Raw genomic sequence first — 17,886 nt, forward strand, 5'->3', positions numbered from 1 at the left:
CGTAAGGTGAGTAAAGACCTTTTAAACTGATACGGTCCTCCACTTTGTCACACCGCTTGGAACGAAAAGAGACTCCCACAACAGCAGCATTACATTAGACTAAAATCCATGTAAAAAAATCCAGTACATTCGCAACTAAGATTCTGTCCCCATCTTATCCCTATTCCAAGGCCCTTTCTTGCAAACTATGGATGGGGTGGGAGGAGGGGGCAGAGGGAAGTGCAGGAATAAACCATTGTTTAAAAAGCTAGAAATCAAGATTACACTAGCATCTAGCAGCAAAACCAGAAAAGGGTTCTCTCTGAAAGTAACATACATGTATTATTAAACTATGAAATCTAACAAATCTTTTTAATTACAGAACTGCCAATATTTTGGATACATTAACACATGCCAAAAGTAAAAAAGTTAATGCATAACTAATTACTAAAATGACAAATTTTGTTATTAACTTGCCAATCATTCTAAAAAGGAGATAATGTTCCCCTGCCTTTATTAAATACTTAATCTTCCCACTCAGATTTTGACCTTCCCCTCTGCTTTCTGGATATTGTATCATCTTATAGCCTTTAACTAAGAAATTAGCTGTGTTTTAGCTTTCTCTTTACAACTGGAGTTAAACACTGAAAATATAAAAAGTACATACAAGTTAGAAGAATCATTAAGCCTCAGTGTTTATCTTCTAACCATGGATATAGCCAGATACCAGGTATTTTCAGCAAACTGAAGTAAGAGCTGAGATCCCATCAACTATCAAACAACTCCACAGAGGAAAAGTAACTCTGCTAGTCTGGATAGCTCTTCACAACTTAGATGTACTAATACATTTTCTGCATTTGCAACAAAGATAAGAGGTCTGTTAATAGAAGTAGACTGACTTTGGAAAGTTAAGATGAACACTGTTATGCTGATAAAGTGGCAAAGGATTCATAACTATTATAACTTAGCTTCATATTTCAGAAGGATTCAATTTTTCACCCATTCCAATTTTCTAATGCTTGTCCTGCAAAAATACTAAGCCACAGGTTACAAGCAGGCATAATTTAAAAATGCAGATGTGGACCTTTCACAGGAGCTGGAAAGAACAAAGGCATGAAAAAACACTTGTGCTTTAACTTTGTGATAAAAGCACAATTTTTTTCCCCACAAATGAATAGCAAAGTAAGTACTATTCCTTCCAATTACATATAGTTCCATTCTCACAATAAGTTCAGTAAAGATGCCAAAGTAGTGACAATAAATCATTAAGTTCAGAAGGTAAAGCTGCACTGCTAGGCTTCTCCTAAATCAATTTAAAATCCTAGCCAATATATGTACATCAGAAAACAAAGCTACAAGAGCCAGAGAAGCTGTACTGAAATAGCAAAACATGAAATGAGAAAAGTGCTTTCGGAATTGGTGAATTTTGACAGTCTGAGAAGTCACTGTAGGCATTTCTGCAACATTCATTGACAGTGCAAGGTGATGACTTGCCCTTATCACAAACAGGCAGCAGCTTGAAGTCACACAGACAAAGGTGAAATACTATTTTGCTCCAAGACTCCTAAAAACCTCAAACCAGAAAATAACTAGTTTTTAATTAACAATGTCCCATACTAGTATAACTCTGGATGTTCTTCTAGCTAAAGTATTTTTTCCAGTATGAACTGTATTATGTTGAGGCAAGTTGCAGGTCTCAAGATCTCATTTGCGTTGGCAAGAATTTCCCCTCTCATTGATGGGGAGTGGAAAAAACATTCCAGAGAGTTGCCATTGGCTCTACACTGAAGAAACACAAGCTACAGTTTGGCCTGTTCTTTTGGCCAGTTTCAACAGGAAGGAAGCCTGTAGCTCCATCAACTCTGCTAACACCATTAGGTGGTACTTTGACTTTAAGATACTCTGCCACAAGGAATTGAAACTAAAATTCACAAGAAATTTCACAATTAAGCAAAACCAATATAACAACACAACCAAAAAAACGTGAAAGAAGTAATGTCAAAATTCAGCACTTAGATAAGGCTGAAACACTTGTGTTTTATACAGCATTTTATACACAGATAGACATTTATATTAAGCTTTAGCTTGAAAAAGTTGTTAGTATCTGCCAGCCTACAACCTGAACACACAGGCCAGACTGGAACATAACAGTAGCTGCTGAAGTCTACCCAAAATCTGCAATTTAAAGAAAGAGAACACCTACACACTAATTTTAATTTACTCATCTTTAAATGAAGCTTTATATTCACTAATATGGCTGAATAGCAGATTGTAATTTAATAGATTCACCAGTTTCCTCTCATAACCATTAAAGGTTATGAAAGACTAACTCTAGGCCAGCTCAAATAATACTCCCCTGTAGTACACAGGTGAAATGAGAATATCTTTAGAAAACATGTTTTGCTATCCCATTTTAACTGCATCTTTCCTCAAGTGTCAACCAATGCTGCACTTTTTCTAAATGGTTCTCTCTATCTTTCTTTCCATAGTTTACACACCTCATTGCAGTTATGTTTATCTATTAGCCACTTTCACCAGTTTCAATGGGTCCTGAATTTCCTACTACATTGCAAAACCGGACTGCAATATTTAAAGACTAAACGCCCAAGAAAAACCTAGACATTCTTACTGACAAAGAGAAGACTGCTAGGATTCTTACAGGCACCATCACTTAAAGCTCACTAATTAAAACATGCCTGTTAGAAGCATTTAAGACTCCTTGATTATCTCCAGATAACAGCAGAAAGATTACTGTTACCATCTTCCACCCAGGTAGGCCACTGGTGAAGATTTTACACCACATATGTGGGTCCTGTGGTAAAGTCAGTTCAACTAGTTCCTGTCCTACTTTTTCAAGGGCTAGCTTTTAATTTGCATCATTTTGGCAATTCAGCTGGTGACCCTAGAAACAGCTGCAGTGCCACAGTGGGCAGAGACAAATTCTTGAACTGGTCTTCCTGCTTGTCTATCATAGCACCACTCTCAGGTCTACAGTTTCATGAGAGGCTTTCTTCATCAACAATACCAGCTTAATAAATTCTTCTCTCTTATTCTACTTCTTTGCCATACCTCAGCATTGCAGAAAAATGTACTTGTGGGATCATACTATAAGCCACATCAGTGAACTAAGGGGCAAGGATGGCAAATCCATTCACTGTCACTGCTGCAGTGCAAAACATCCCCCTCAGTGTGAAGTTATAGGAAACTACTGAACTGGTCTAACAGCTCCTCAGCATGGAAGGGTTAGTCTCACTCCATGAGATCACCTGAGACAGTTAAATAACAATCAACTTTTTCTGGTTAGTTTTCTAACCCCCAGTACAGAGACTGACCTGGCTCACAGACAGATGAGACAAGTACCAGAGACCAGCTGCTTGTGTCAATGAAAGAAATCTTCCCTGTTCAGTCACAGCAAACTATCAGACTGGCCCCCAATGCTCACAAATGCTTGCATTCTTCCATTTTTGCTTTTTGTTATATTACTCCAGGAGTTTTTAATTTACATAGAAATACTGACAAAAGAGTTAAAGCATTCCATTCACGGCAGCAAAGGCACGTTTTGTATCAATAAACTAAAACTACTCACCCAAATCAAGACTGGAGCTCTTCCAGAAAAATAACACCATTTTGCATGTGTAACTGCAGCTACCCTAGCAACCTCTGCATGCATACAGCTACATTATGGAAGGATGACATTATTTCATGCATCCAAAATGATGCAGCCATGTTGGTACCATCCACAGTTTTGACAAGAAGACTGAAGATAAGAGATTACAATATCAATTTTTTTTCACTCTGCAGTATGCTTATGAAAGCACTACTGGGAGAACTGATATTTTCCTTTCAGTCTGGAAACCACAGGGGTTTTCAACCCCATGCAGGGGAAAAAAGAAACAAATAATGGGTATTTTTGCTAAACCTGACTGCTTAACACATCACCTGCTAGAAACAAGACACTGGAGAGAACAGAAATTTCCACAGTCCAAATGACAGTTCTCTCCTGCTGCTTACAATTTATTTTATTCTTCACCAGATACTGTGGAAGAAGAATCCAAAAAGCATTGCACTTCAGGCCTGGAAAAGGAAGATCAAAATGTTCTTCTCCTAGAGAAGCAAGAACTCATTCTTTAGCGACCCCTTTTACACATACATTCGTGCTAAGTCTTAACTCACATATGCAACAAAGTTGCTTAAAAATTTCCCAGTGGTCAAATTTCTCCTTGCATTCAACTCATTTTACAAAAAAAGTTCTCATTCTGACTGAAGTCCTGAGTGTAAGCATCATAGTTGTGATCCACTGTCACAACCTTCAACAGAATTCCCAGCTTTGATACACCTAGCTCTACCCTAAGCAACTACCAATGAATACAAGCTGGTGAGGGACTAACTCAAGTAATTTCATAATTCTTTTATGAATCAGACAAATCTTAAAAGTCATGTGTCAAAACAGCTAAATGAATTACAGCTATTAAAGACAGTTTTAATTAATTTTTTAAGACTGGCAGAGTTTAAAATGACTGAAGAACTAACAGGAATAATAGATGAAAGATAACACAAATACTTTGCTAAATGTCTTTGTCTAATCCAATATATGCATCTTGGTAAACAAACTTAATTATTCATAGGACTTGCAAAGTCTTCTGGGACTAACTTATTTAATAAATATTTATACAGTGCCTTGCACAAAACAGCCTAATCCAAGTCAAACTCTGTAGCCAATACCAAAGCATAAATAAGATACAATAATCTGGTATTGGCAATTATTCCAGCAAGACAGTTTGAAATACACAGTTTGAGACACACACAAAAAATCTTATTCCCATTTACCAAAGACAAAACCAATATTTAAAAAAAGGGAACAAGACACCAAAATTTTAACATAAGCAGCTTCACAAGCCAGTGTGAAACATACTGCTTTGTACTTATCAACCTAAAATGCCTTTTTAAGCATACTTTTGCTGAGCCCCTGGGGATTCCCTGTTCCCAGGCTTAAACCTGTTAGATTAAAGAACGCTCTCTAAGAAAGATAACCTACCATTCCCTTCCAAAAAACAAATGTTTGTCCAACAAATGGAAAGTAGCAGTTTGAACCAGTTGAATGAATTGAACGAAATCCAAGTACAGAACTCATGACACTCTCTCAGGAAAGTCTAACTGGAGCAGGGGCAAACTTAGCAACTGATACTCTGAAGAGAAAACAGAATGAGAAAGAAATTACAAGTGCTGAACTGGTCTCTTAAGAAGAAAAAAAAGTTTCCAAGAAGAGAGATTAGAACAAAAAAGAATGCCAAAGAGAACTATAAACAAGAGGGCACTAACATTTCGGTTGTAAAGTATAGATCATATATTGGCTAGGCAAGGGAAAGTAAGAGTGAAAAAAGGATATGAATGAACAGATCTCCTCTTTTCTAGCTCACCTACAAATACGATAGGATGTCAGTAAAACAGTGGTTGGAGGAGATAAATTCTGCATGGGACAGATTTTTAAAGAGTCAAGAAAAAATAAACAGAAAAAAATATGCTGTAAAAAGACCAGAGAGTACTGTAAAAAGAGGTATGTACCACAGCATGGACACAGGAGGTGGAGACTTTTCTTAAGGGTTTAAACACAACATGAATTGACAAAGGATACAATTACATGCCACACTGTACAACCTTTTTCTTTTTTAAGTGTGCACTTTTTTTTTTCTCCGTAGGTGAAACCAGTTCATAATTTTTTCCACCTGGGGAAATCAGACTTAGGACTTACACGGGAAAAGACTTTGCTGCATTTCTACCCTTCAGTACAAAATAGAAATTGATCCCCCCCCAACCAGCTTCAGGAAAACGGATGATTTATCTGGATGTACATATTAGTCATAGCTTCTGAGGCACTGGATCAGTAACAAGTACTAGTGCTCACAGGGTGGTTAGATTCCGAAACTTTGTGTATTCAGTTAGTTTACCCTGCTGAAAAAGACATTCTGAGAACATATTGATAAACATATGGATCAACAGCTGAGATTCTTTTTTTTTTTTTTTTTTTTTTACACACATTCAATGCAATTTCCTTTGAAAAATGCGTTCTACAGCCCTAACTTTGACAGCCTCTAAGAAATTTCCTAAGAATCACTCCCTGAACATATTTATGCTTGATCTTTCTACAAGTCACCCATGAAAATACCTGATAACAACAAAGCATCTTCTTGAACAATAAAGATATGCTTCAGCAAATTAAAAGCTTGCCATTATGAGTCTTTCATATCTGCCAGTGATTTCTTATCCATTTCTACTTAGCATTATCTACAAAATAGAGGTATACCAGATAAGTACTTATTTCAAGATTCAACAAACTCCATAAAAATCTTTAGTCTATAATAAATCTGTAAGAAAAGGGAATTGACTTTAGGCTTATTAAAACAATTTGATACTACCATGGCTCATCTTCACAGATAAATCTATTAGACCTGGGAGGACATTAAATATACCACTGGATGAGACAGCCCACAAAGGCATGACTGAATTATACTGTTAGCATGAGACAAACATCTAAATCACATTATCTAAAGAAACTATAACTATATACGACATAACAATAAAATAATGCTTTGGATAATGTATTTTGAGAACAGCATGTATTTCTTATGCAACTTAAGTAACTCCTCCCTTACTCATACACATTCTTGCCCCGTGCTGCTACATGCTCTGAAAAGTCAGTCTAGGTGTTCGGGCAATCGTGTCGAATCAGAGCCATACAAACACAAATGCAGGCACAGCAGAAGAGGCTCCGTATGCGTGGAAGCAACAATATCACCAAACATCTAACAGCCACCTCACCCTCAGAGTTTCTATCGCTGTAGTCAAAAGCGTGCCGCTGTTACAACACAATCTTAGCAGCCCAGCAGTCTGCTCAGCTACCTACATACCTCACCTTTCATCTTCTTAAGAACCTATTCTAACATAATTGTTTAGTAAACCAAAACTGTCAGCTGCTTCTAACCTTCCTCTTAAAGGCACTGTCCCATAAATAGCAGAAGTAACAAAGTCCCATTTCCCATAGATTTGCATTGTCTCAGCCATGCCCCCATATTCCAAGTAGTCACATTCCACCTCTATCCCAGATGCCTATTATCTTACCCCTCTCTTCCAAGCACTAGCCACAAGATACTTAACCTCTCATGTCCTTTAACTACTGACTGAAAAAAAAGAGTACTGCACTTCATATCTTGTTCTTACCCCACAGACAACTGTTTGCTGGCCAACTGGCAGGCTAAATACAGGTATCTGCTAAATTCATGCAAAACTTCCCCCTAAAGAGATGATCTTACTCAATGAAGCCATCAATTTTAACAAAGCTCGTTAAACATTATTAAAATGTAAAAATCTTTGAGAGCTTGCCCCTTGGCTAATTTCCTTGCTGAAGTTAGCTGATGACTCAAAATTTATTGAGATACAGGATTACAGAAAACATGACTGCTCAAGATTTGTCTTTAGAAAGGTGAATTAAAGATGGTTATACACTACACAAATATATAAAAATCATCAGCAACTCTATTTCTTTAAAAAAACCACACAGAATAGGTTCATCTCAACATCTTATCCATGTGAAAACAGTTGATTCTAAACTCCCAAATTAAAAAAATTTCTTTTCTAGCATGTCTAATTAACTAATGTTGCTTGAAGAAATTGCATTTACACATTCTATTTGTCCTTTAATAAGTATTTGCATGTTCTGACCATTTTTTCACGTGCATTTTGAAGTCTCAAAGATAAAAAAGGCTTCTACAAATTTTGTGAAAACTGGCAGCTTTGTAGAAAAAAAACTTGAATTCATGCCTTCGATGAGGGGAAAAGCAGGTGGAACTCTGCCTTCTCTACTGGCAGCTCCAGCAGTCCAACCCGCCAGCATGCACATAGCACCAGACTTGATTAATTCTGGAACAAGCTTTAGATACTTAGTATTTGAGTGTTTATCTAACTTAAGAAAATCAAACTAGTGAGCATACATAGTGGCTTTGTCCTGGTTTTGGTAAATTCTAGCAAGCCTAACAATATCATGACTAATAGGTGCAGTTTTGTTTGTTTGGTTCTTATTTTTAAAAAACTGACATATGCAACCTACAGAAATGTATGGGTGTTTCTACTACTGTGTGTTCCTAAGTTAATGCTTTTCTAAATACTAAAAGGGAGCACAAGTTTTGCATCCATTCTGAAACACCAATTTTTAAATAATGGAAAAATTAAATTCTGCTCATAGTACAACCAGAACCTGAATGAGTTTTAAGCACTCATCATTAAAGAGTGAAATTTGATCTTCATCTGTGCTCAGAATAGGAAAGAGCTATAAATTTTCCATATTGCTACAGAAATTGATTACACATAGCATTTTTCTAAGAATATAATGCATATTTTAAACAAAAGAATCTTTTTGTAAAATTCTGTGGCCAGACACTAACTTAAAGTTTATTTAACACATTATCATAAGCTATGCGTAACTTCTTGCCATCAAAAAACCTAACACTTTCTAAAATTATTAACTATTTAACTACACCTTAACTGCACCTACAGCAACAAGAACATCCTGAGTGATGGCCCTTATTCAACAACAGACATGTTCCAAGAATATCAGGATACCATATACAGAAAACACACATCTTTCAACTTTAATTATGTCAAACTATTTCACTTGGTTTCACTAGAGCTTGATTACTACCGATTACAGAACACCAAAATCCAAAGGCAGCATAACGCAAAGCTAGACAGAACTCAGTAAACATCTGTGTACTGTTTGGAATACCTTCTTGCGGGAGAGTTGGAGCTTGCCGATCAGTTCAATAAAATAAGTTCCTAATTTTACTGTAATTAGGATAAAGGTCTACAGAAAGTTTTGTCAGGAAAACCATTAATATTACATCAGTGATTTTTTGGTAAGCATTCTCAAGAGAGGGTGAACCTGAAACAACTATTACACTGAAACCTCTGACTACAATTAAGAGTTTATAAAAAAATTATCCAATTGTGACTATGACAGCTTTCTTGTTCTCAGCTGTATTTAAATCAGTTTGCTAAGCAGTGTTCAAGATAGTTTAGAACATCCACCAGCATTTCTCCTGTTTGAAATAGAAAGTGTATACTTTTCCAGTTGAGATAACCTACTATGCAATTAAAGAGAAAAAACCCAACTTGAATCACTGTATACGTTAGTGGGGAAAAAAGTTAACTTCCATTTCAATCATTTAAATATTTGAGTTTTGAGTATAGCTTTAAAAAAATCCAGTTCTGAATCACTGGAATTTTTGTTCTATTTCCTGTAAAAGCACCAACAGCAACATCGTTCAGCATTCCGCTTGCATCAGTTCAGAAAAGATCAGCCTGATCCCTCAGTCCTAAATTTACAATCATTTCATAAACCTGAGGTCACATCTGACCAACTTATTTCTTCCAGTGTTTCCAACCATGGAGATCATGATAAGGAGGAGGCACTTGCAATAGGATGAAGAGCAATCTAGTTTTACGTTTCAAAGACACTCTCATAAATAGTTTGCTAAAAGCTCTTTAAGCTCCCTAGGAAAAAAAAAAAGTTTGCTGAGAATAATGTCTTCAACAGATGACAGGTTTAATTCTACAAGGTTTGAAAAGCATACCAGTTATCTGTAAAGCCAAAGACCATTACAAAACAACAACAGAGGACCTCAGCCTTCAAAGCAATGCCATGGTGAGAAAAACCACTATCTTCTTCCATCCTGTCACTGCTGGAAAAGAGAAGTTTCTACCAGGACACTGTCATAGGAACAATGCCCATTTTCAAGAATTCTATTTTTGTATCAGCAAATTTAAAAAGGAAGAGAAAAGAACCCTTTGACTTCTCTTGATGTTGGGAAGCAAAATGATTTACATTTCATCAAGTCTTTGAAAGCTGGTGTAAGCAAGGGTAGCACAGCATAGCAAGAAGATGGCACTGCCCCTACACATAATGATAGGGATGATACTTTATCAAACATCTCTCGGAAACAAAATTAGGATGACCCAAACTGATTATCTCCTCCAACAGCCTTCTTCCCCCCTTCACCTTTCTCCTGTGAAACAACATAAGAAAAACCATCAAGATCTTCTCAGGTTTTAAAAGAAATTGAGAGTCAGCTCAGCTGCAGTGCAAGCCAAGGTACTACATACAGGTGAGTATTTGTAACTTTAACATATGGATAACAGCCACAAGTGACTAAAACTTCCATTTAAATTGAAGGGCAGAACTTAATGAAGCTGATGACACACGTCTCCTAATTTGTCAGTGGAACTTCCCTCGTGCCAAAAGCAGATACCAGAATTCTGAGGTTTGACAAAACCCAATTACAGTAATACAGATAAAGAACAAATAATTGAAATGCATATATGGAATGCAAATGCCTGGTTATCTAGTAAATCATTAGTTGAATGCTGAAAATTATTCCCAATTTCAGCAAATCGTGGCCAATCATGAACACAGTGCTACTGCTATAGAGTCACTAGCCCTCCTTATTGCAGTGCATGTGCAGTACCATTTTGGTGGCTAAAGTTATGATACAAAACAATTTGAACAGTCTAAGAGAAAGACATATGGCTTTAAAACATCTTCATAACTCAGAGTACTGAAAATTATATGCAACATCATTTTCAGCCTTCTACAGTTCAACTTCAGAAACAGCTTTATTCAGTCTGTATCAAATACCCTAAACTTATGATGACTAGACAGCCACACCTGAAACCTTGCTAAGAAGTATTCCTTCAGAATTGCTTTAAGTATGTACTTACTATCATTAATACAGAAACACGTACAGGTCTCGGGCACAAACCAGGCTCTGCTGAGCTAGCAGGTAAAGTACAAAGAACACAAGGTCCCTGCTCTTAAGGTCTTGCTTGATCTAACAGGACTGAGCTTTTTAAAATCAGACTTTCAATACAAGCCTTTCAATGAATGAGACAAGGTACTACACACCTCTGTGTAGTGTTCCCAGGTCTCTCAGAGACAAAACAGAACAAGAGAAGAAGAAAAGAAGAAACCGTATGCATCTCCTCCCTTCAAAATCCCTCTTATCAGAACCATTTCAAGAATTTTTACTCAATAATTAAGCTGACTTGAAGAATGGAAACTAACGTCCTAAATATACTATATATGGAACGGAGCCCAGCCAGCCCCCGCAAAGACACCGGGCACCAAAAAATCGCACCTCTGACGCGCTGTTCTTCATCCTCAAATGGCGGAGCCTCGCCCAGCGGCCTCACACCTGTCACCTGCTAGGCGCCAGGCCAGCCCCCCGCCACAAGGCGAGCCCGCTGGCAGGCCGCTGCCGCTCCCCCCGGGCCGCCGCAGCCCCCCGCCGCGGGCAGGCCGGGGCCGCCGCCCCTCGCCCCCTGACACGAGGGCCCGCCGGATCCCTCCCCGCGCGGGGGAAGCTCCGGCGACTCGCGAAGGAAAATAAGTTTCCATCTCTCGCCGGACGCCCCGCTGCGCGGCGGCTTCCCGTCCCTGCCCTCCCTCCGCTCCCCACCCCGCCCCACCACGCCGGGATGAGCGGGGTGCCGGGGGCTGCTCCCGCCCCGCGCACAGGCCTCCCCTGCCCTCGCAGCGCCCGACGGGGAGGACAGAGGCTCAGGGGGCGCCGTGGGCCCCCTGCCCCTCTCAGGCCTGCGGGCCGGGCCGGGCCAGTCCCCCGCGCCTCTCCCTGCAGCCCCCGGGGGATGGGACCAGCCCCGCCAGGAAACCAGCCCGGGGAGCTGCCACCAGGCCCGCCTCGGCGGGGTCAGCCTTACCCCGCTGCTGCTGCTGCTGCTTCTCCTCCTCCTCCGCCTCCTCCTCCTCCTCCGCCTCCCCCACCACGGCAGCAGCCGCCGCCACTACCGCCGCCACCAGCGCCGCCGCCGCCTCCGCCCGGCAGGGGGGACCCCGCCGACCCGACCCGCTCCGCAGCCTCCCGCCGCCGCCGTTCCGCTCCGGGGGGGGAGGAGGAGGAGGAGGCAGGGAAAGGGGGGGGCCGTGCTGCCGCCGCGGGCGGGAGAAGCGGGGAGGCCGGGGGTAAGCGGGGGGGTAAGTGGGTGGGTGGGTGCCTGCGGCGCCGCTCCCGTCCTCAGCTGGAACCGCTCCGGCTGCGCGTCGCTCCCGGCCCCCCCCTCCCCCCGCTCGCTGCGCTCCAAATCAAAATAGTGTCACAATATGGCGGCGGCGGCCCAGCATCGCGAGACCGGGCCCCGAGCGCTAACGGGATGCGGCGCGCGCCAATGGGCGCCGGGGGGGCGGGGTCTCCCCGGGGCGGGGCGTGGCGTGGCGGGGGGCGGGGCTGCTGCGCCGCGCGCCGTGCGCGCGGAGGGCGCCAGCGCCTCCCCGCCCCGCCCCGCCCACCCCGCCGCACGCGCGCGGGGCGCGCGGGGGTAACGGCTGCCGCCGGGGCGCCGGCGGACCCTCCCCCCCCGCTCCCCCCGGGCTGCGAGGCCGCCGGGGAGCCGCGGCCGGGCCCGGCGACCCTCGGACACCCGCGCCCCGCCCCGCCCCGCCCCGCCTCGCCCCTTCAGCCCCTTCCCCTCCCTCGCCCCACCGGCTGCTGTCCGTGGCCACCGCTCCGCCGGGCCCGGCGCCAGGGGAGGGAGGCGGCGGCGGCAGGGGGTGGGTAGGTGGGCCGCCCGCCGGGGAAAGGGGAGGCCGGCGGGAAAAGAAGCGGGGTTTAGGAGAGCGGAGGGAGGAAGGGCAGCCGCCACAAAGGGTGGCATCTGCAAGGGGAAAAAGAAACTTAGGAAAAGCAGGATTCATTAAGAAAGCCACCCCTATATCTGAAACAGTTGCTCTGAGAGGGAATTGCCTGACACTTTCTGTCACAAATGCTGGTGCGCTCTCTAAATTTCTTCATGCTTTATACAGAGTATGTGATTTCCATCATCCTGCTGAGGTCTAGTTCGGCCTAGTTCTCTCCAAAATGCCAACAGGCGAGCCAGGGTCGTACGCTGGTCCCTGAAACCGTCTTCTCCGCTCAGGTCGGCAGCTGCCAAGACCCGCGGAAGGGATCCCCCACCCAGTCTGCGGGCCAGCCAGGCCGCCATCCGAGAGAGGGAAGCCTTGCCAGTCTCGGGGGCAGGAGGCCCCAGGGGTCCGAATGTGCAGACTTGAAAATAGGGATCAAATTCCTCCTTCGATAGAAAGGCAAGCATCCTTGATTTTACTGGGATGTTCAGGAAGGTCTTTGTATTTCCATAATTCAGGAAGTTTAATTGAAAATGAAAAGACAACTCTTAGATGAGTTTGTAAAATGATCCAGTAATCAATTGGTTTTTGGGGGTGTGATACATTACACCACTTACTCTTTCTCACTCTCCTTGTATTGCCTTTCTTCCTATATCTCTTGGATCCTCCTCCCTCCTTGCAGTGAGCAGGTGCTGCCCGTGCTGTCTAACAGTCCATCCATCCATTCTTGGGTAATCCTACTCTGCAAAATACAGTCTGAAACAAAAAATGTTTAAAAGTAATCTTTATCACCTGTAGCAGAAGGAAACTGGCTGAAACCCTGCAACCTGGAATGCTGCCTGGCGGGGAAGGGGATGTGGTGGGTCTTTCAAATTTTCCCGTACAGCAGTAGTACTAGGCAGAAATCAGTAGAGAGATGTTTTTTCCCCACCCTAACTCCCAGAGGCACCAGTGATTTATAGTGTGTTCCAGTGTATGAAAGGAACTACAAAACTACCAGGCCATAGTCATCTCAGACCTTAAAAGCTGCACTATCCGTTGCGATGGTGGGATGGCCATACTTTCTTCAAAAGACATCAGCTGTCAGATCGGCCAATTGACAACTGTGAGATAAAATGCCATAAACTAATAAAAAACTAACATGCGCTAGGCAGGACCTAAATTATTTGTGACAGTTTAGGCTAAGTGTTCTGTTAGAAGAAATAAAGTTGACTTTGCCTTTGCAACAATGGATATTTTCAGAAATGATTGAAAATATGTTTTCCAAATGAAAGTATTAACAAGTGAAAAAAAAACACTCTCAACTGCATTTAGTCAAAACTGTCAAACAGAGAGAATCCCAGGGTAGGCAACTGCAGAGACTAGGTTTGCTTGGAGTAGGCAGGGACAGAGAGAACACAACACCAACGAGTCTAATAGTGACTTGTTATGCTGGAAGGAAAAAAAAAAGAAAAAAGCAAAAAAGGAAGACAGGTTTTTTCCCTCATAAAATGTGGAAATATAGGTGTGTATATACATTGCAGTAAGAATCAGTCATTTTCATATGCTACAACAGAGAAGTCTGCAGGTTTTTTGTACGTCAGCAGCATGGCACATGAAACACACATGTCCAAAGTTTATTACTCAGACTATCTTGAGTCAAGGTTATACAGGGCTGAGAATCTGTTGAAATTTGTTAATTGTAAACAAAATAGTATTTCCCCAAACCCAGCCAGAAATGAATATAGTCCCTCACAAAAATGGGTAATGGGGCATCTAGAAAGAAGATGCAATGGAAACACCAGATCACAGGGAGCTGTACTGGGGTTGCTCCTCTGTAATTGTTCCGGTACTTGAATCAAACCTTTCTCTTTTGTGACCCATGCTGTGGACAACTGATGATCTGCCTGGTCATCTGCTCAAGCACACTGCTGTTCAACTCTTCCAGCACAACTGTTTCAAACTTTGCTAAGCCATACCTGACCTTTCAGACAGATAGGATAGTATATTTACATGAATACGTTTTGTGCCCTAGAAACTGAGTTTATTTTGCTAAGTTTAATACCAAGTTAAATATTTGACCCTTTTGCCTACAGTTGCTAGCTAAAACGGGGATTTGCCACAGGAAAGTGAAAGACTGTCTCCCACTGCTCCATCAGCAGTATTTGCTGCAGTGCTTAAGCACTGGGATCATGGGGGTGAGCTGCACAGTCCTTCCCCCCCGCCTCCACAGACTCTCCACACTGCATCTATGTCTGAGCCCATTGCTAAAGCTGCTCTTCTCTATAGTGGCTAATTTTTGAATAATTTTTTAACACCTTTCCAAAATCAAAGAGCAGTGTATTTAGGAAAATAGTTCTGCGTACTGAGATTCAGAAAGTGAAGTCCGGTTGCTTAGATTGCACGTGTGGGCAGTTACGAAAAGCTGTTGCACCCTGATGTTTTCCTTTCCAATCCACAGTATGCAAACAGCTCCACTATCACTGTTGAGACTCCTCTGGTTTTCCAGGTTGCTCCCTTCCTTTCTTCAAGATAGCACCAGCTTTTTTACTTCCTAACAGCTCATCTATTTAGGAGTAGAGAACAAACATGACATTTGAGATAAGGATATGATTAAGAGGTGCCTTAGTGGTTCATGAGTTTTAGCAGCTTGCAAGATTTGGATAAGGCCTTTCCATAAGGGAAATCCATTGAGAGACAGTCTACCCTGGCATTTCAACTTTAAAAACGTAGTGAGGTGTGTTACAGTGGAGAGTTACTGTAGGCTATGGATTAATCTGACACACTGAAATAATATGTTTTGGGGGACCTGGTAAAACCTTTTTTTTTTTTCCCCCAGTATCTTAAAAACCCCACTCATTTATATTGATCATGAGTGTCTTAGACGAATGTTTATACTTGAAGGAAAATATCTTAGGCTAGCCAAAGCAATTCTGAAGTTTTTAAAAATAATTGTTTTAAAACTGGGAAAGACACATTAAATCAATCTTTTGACTAAGTCAGAAAAGGTACATCATTGACAGCATCAACAATTTACAGATCTTTCACTGTTCTGAACAAGAGAATTAAAAATGTATGAATAAAAGCTCATGTATGTTTACATGACATACAGTTGAGTCAATACCTACTACGGAGACATTCATTATTATTTAATGCTACTATATACCTCTTTTATGAAACTATTTTTTGATAACTCAGTGACATAAAACATAGAAAGCCAAGACCATTTGAGGCTCCAAGATACTTCAGAAGAAATACTGGTTGTGTTTCTTCCCAAATCCACTGTTCCCTATGCTTTGTGGGAAATGCAGTAGAAAGTAATGATACAAATGAATTTCTACTTTTCTTATGATTTGTATAATACCAGTACATAGTCACTGAATGTCTTTAGGGTCTTGATTCAGCAAAACACCTAGTCTCTTGCTAACGTCCATCTTTATTCAGGTACCTTTCAACCACTTGCTTAACTTTACACTGTTTTGAAACCTGAGGCAAAGAATGGGCTTAAGTATTTTTCTGGACAGGTATAACTTGCTGATTTGAGACAGGAAACCTACCTTGAAGCCCAAACAAATGACTTTCCTGTTCCAGATTCAAATCAGGCATGAATGTTTTCACAGTAAAAACCCTTGCAGAATGTCTTACAGCTCTTTCATTTTCCAGCTACTGATTTTAACCTCTGCTGTCTCATTGACTTCAGCCAAGTCCCTTTCCTTTATGCACTTTGTAAATGTGAGAATGAGAGTGCAAACTGCAATATACTTAATCTTATTATATATGTTAACACACAAGGTGCAATAATTATATTGTGTTTAAATTCCCCCAAATGTGGAGGAGGTTACTGGTAGGTGGCTAGTATATTTTAAAAAATAATCTGAAGTACTCTCTAACCCTAGATGGTTCATGGTATTAGATTTCTCCATCATCTTCTGGCCTTCTGCCCCACTGCGGTAATTACCTTAACTCCTCACCCAATAATAAAACTCTCTGAACAAATCCTGTGCCTGTTATTAAGTAAAATTAAAGCTTAGTACAGATTCTTTGCATTCTTTCTTCTCTTCAGCTGTGGTGCTTGACAGCTTGCATGGTACAAATGAAATACACAAAGCCTTTAAGCCATCCCATGTTGAAAAAAAGGTAACTCAGAGCTTTCTAATGCTGACATATATTAGAAACAGAAAATTTTGATGAAGAGCGTTACTGGATTCTCCATTTCTGTAGAAAACTCACTGGTGTAACAAAGCAATCAGTCATATAAGCTTATACACGCACTGTACCAGTTTGTTTCCTCCTGGATCTCATGCAAGCCCTTGTAAGGAGAAGGCAGCTCAGATTCCAGGTCCACTCTGTCCTAGGTCTGTCTGAGATTGCCAGCAGGAGAGAAAATTGAAGGAATATATTTCACTATGTAACCAGCTATCTTCTAGCTACTGTGTGAAAATCACCAAGTTCCTTTTCTACCTGTGTGACTTTCAAGTTCCAAGTTGACCTACGTTTCAGTCATCTCCTCTCAAGGGTTTACCTTTCTGTGGGAAAGATCACTTGTAAGTACCCACAGTTAAAAATGTTTCAGTATCACAGAGCAAAATATTAAGAAATACTGAACTTTTAACTCCTCAGCTCACTAGCATTAAGAAAGGTCATCTCATCTCCAAGCTAAAATGCTCAATACGTCTAGGAAAACCAATACAGTAAATCAGGTGGTCATTCATGAAAACAATCAGCTAGTATCTCAGCTGTTTTCAACTACTACAATATCACATAGAGGTAGAAGAGGAAATTGTGGGAAGTTTCTTAGGAGTTGCATGACGTACATATTTAGAGGAATGCATTAATGTCCAAAAATTTTACTGTTTACTTGTTGGTACTTTTTTCTTCTCAAGATCTTCTGATAAATAACAAAATACCTTAAAAAACCATGAAAGTCTGTTCTTCGATCAGGAGGGCATCCATTCTGCGAAATACACACAATCCTCAATAACTATAACCCCAGCTAAGCCAAATGCAAATTTGTGCTTCAATTTAGACATAGGAAAGTTCTGTTGTCTTTGCTCACACACTTAAAATTAAGCATATGTTTTAACACTTTACTGGATTAGGGCCCATGTCAGCAAAATAAATTTCTTGGTAAGAAGTAATAAAAACGCAGCTTGCAGTGAGGGACAGCAGAGCCATTCACAGCTACAGAAGCTTTAAAACACTAGCTGGTATTTATATATTTAAAGAAGAAATCAGGCATTAAA

General features: G+C 41.2%; 1 protein-coding gene across 3 annotated transcripts in view; it reads right to left on the reverse strand.

Annotated features, from left to right (window-relative positions):
- TAB2 (TGF-beta activated kinase 1 (MAP3K7) binding protein 2) overlaps window positions 1–12,127 on the reverse strand; it is a 68,881-nt gene extending 56,754 nt beyond the window's left edge. For 2 of the 3 annotated variants that reach the window (XM_074862895.1, XM_074862896.1), the window contains exon 1: window positions 11,746–12,126. The gene's annotated coding sequence lies outside the window, so the exon portion shown is untranslated. Of the gene's footprint in view, window positions 1–11,745 lie in introns of all 3 variants that reach the window. The other variant, XM_074862897.1, reaches the window with a different exon arrangement.
- Window positions 12,128–17,886: the final 5,759 nt, after the last annotated feature.

Source organism: Strix uralensis, chromosome 3 (genome assembly GCF_047716275.1).
Source record: "Strix uralensis isolate ZFMK-TIS-50842 chromosome 3, bStrUra1, whole genome shotgun sequence".
NCBI classification, from domain to species: Eukaryota; Metazoa; Chordata; class Aves; order Strigiformes; family Strigidae; genus Strix; species Strix uralensis.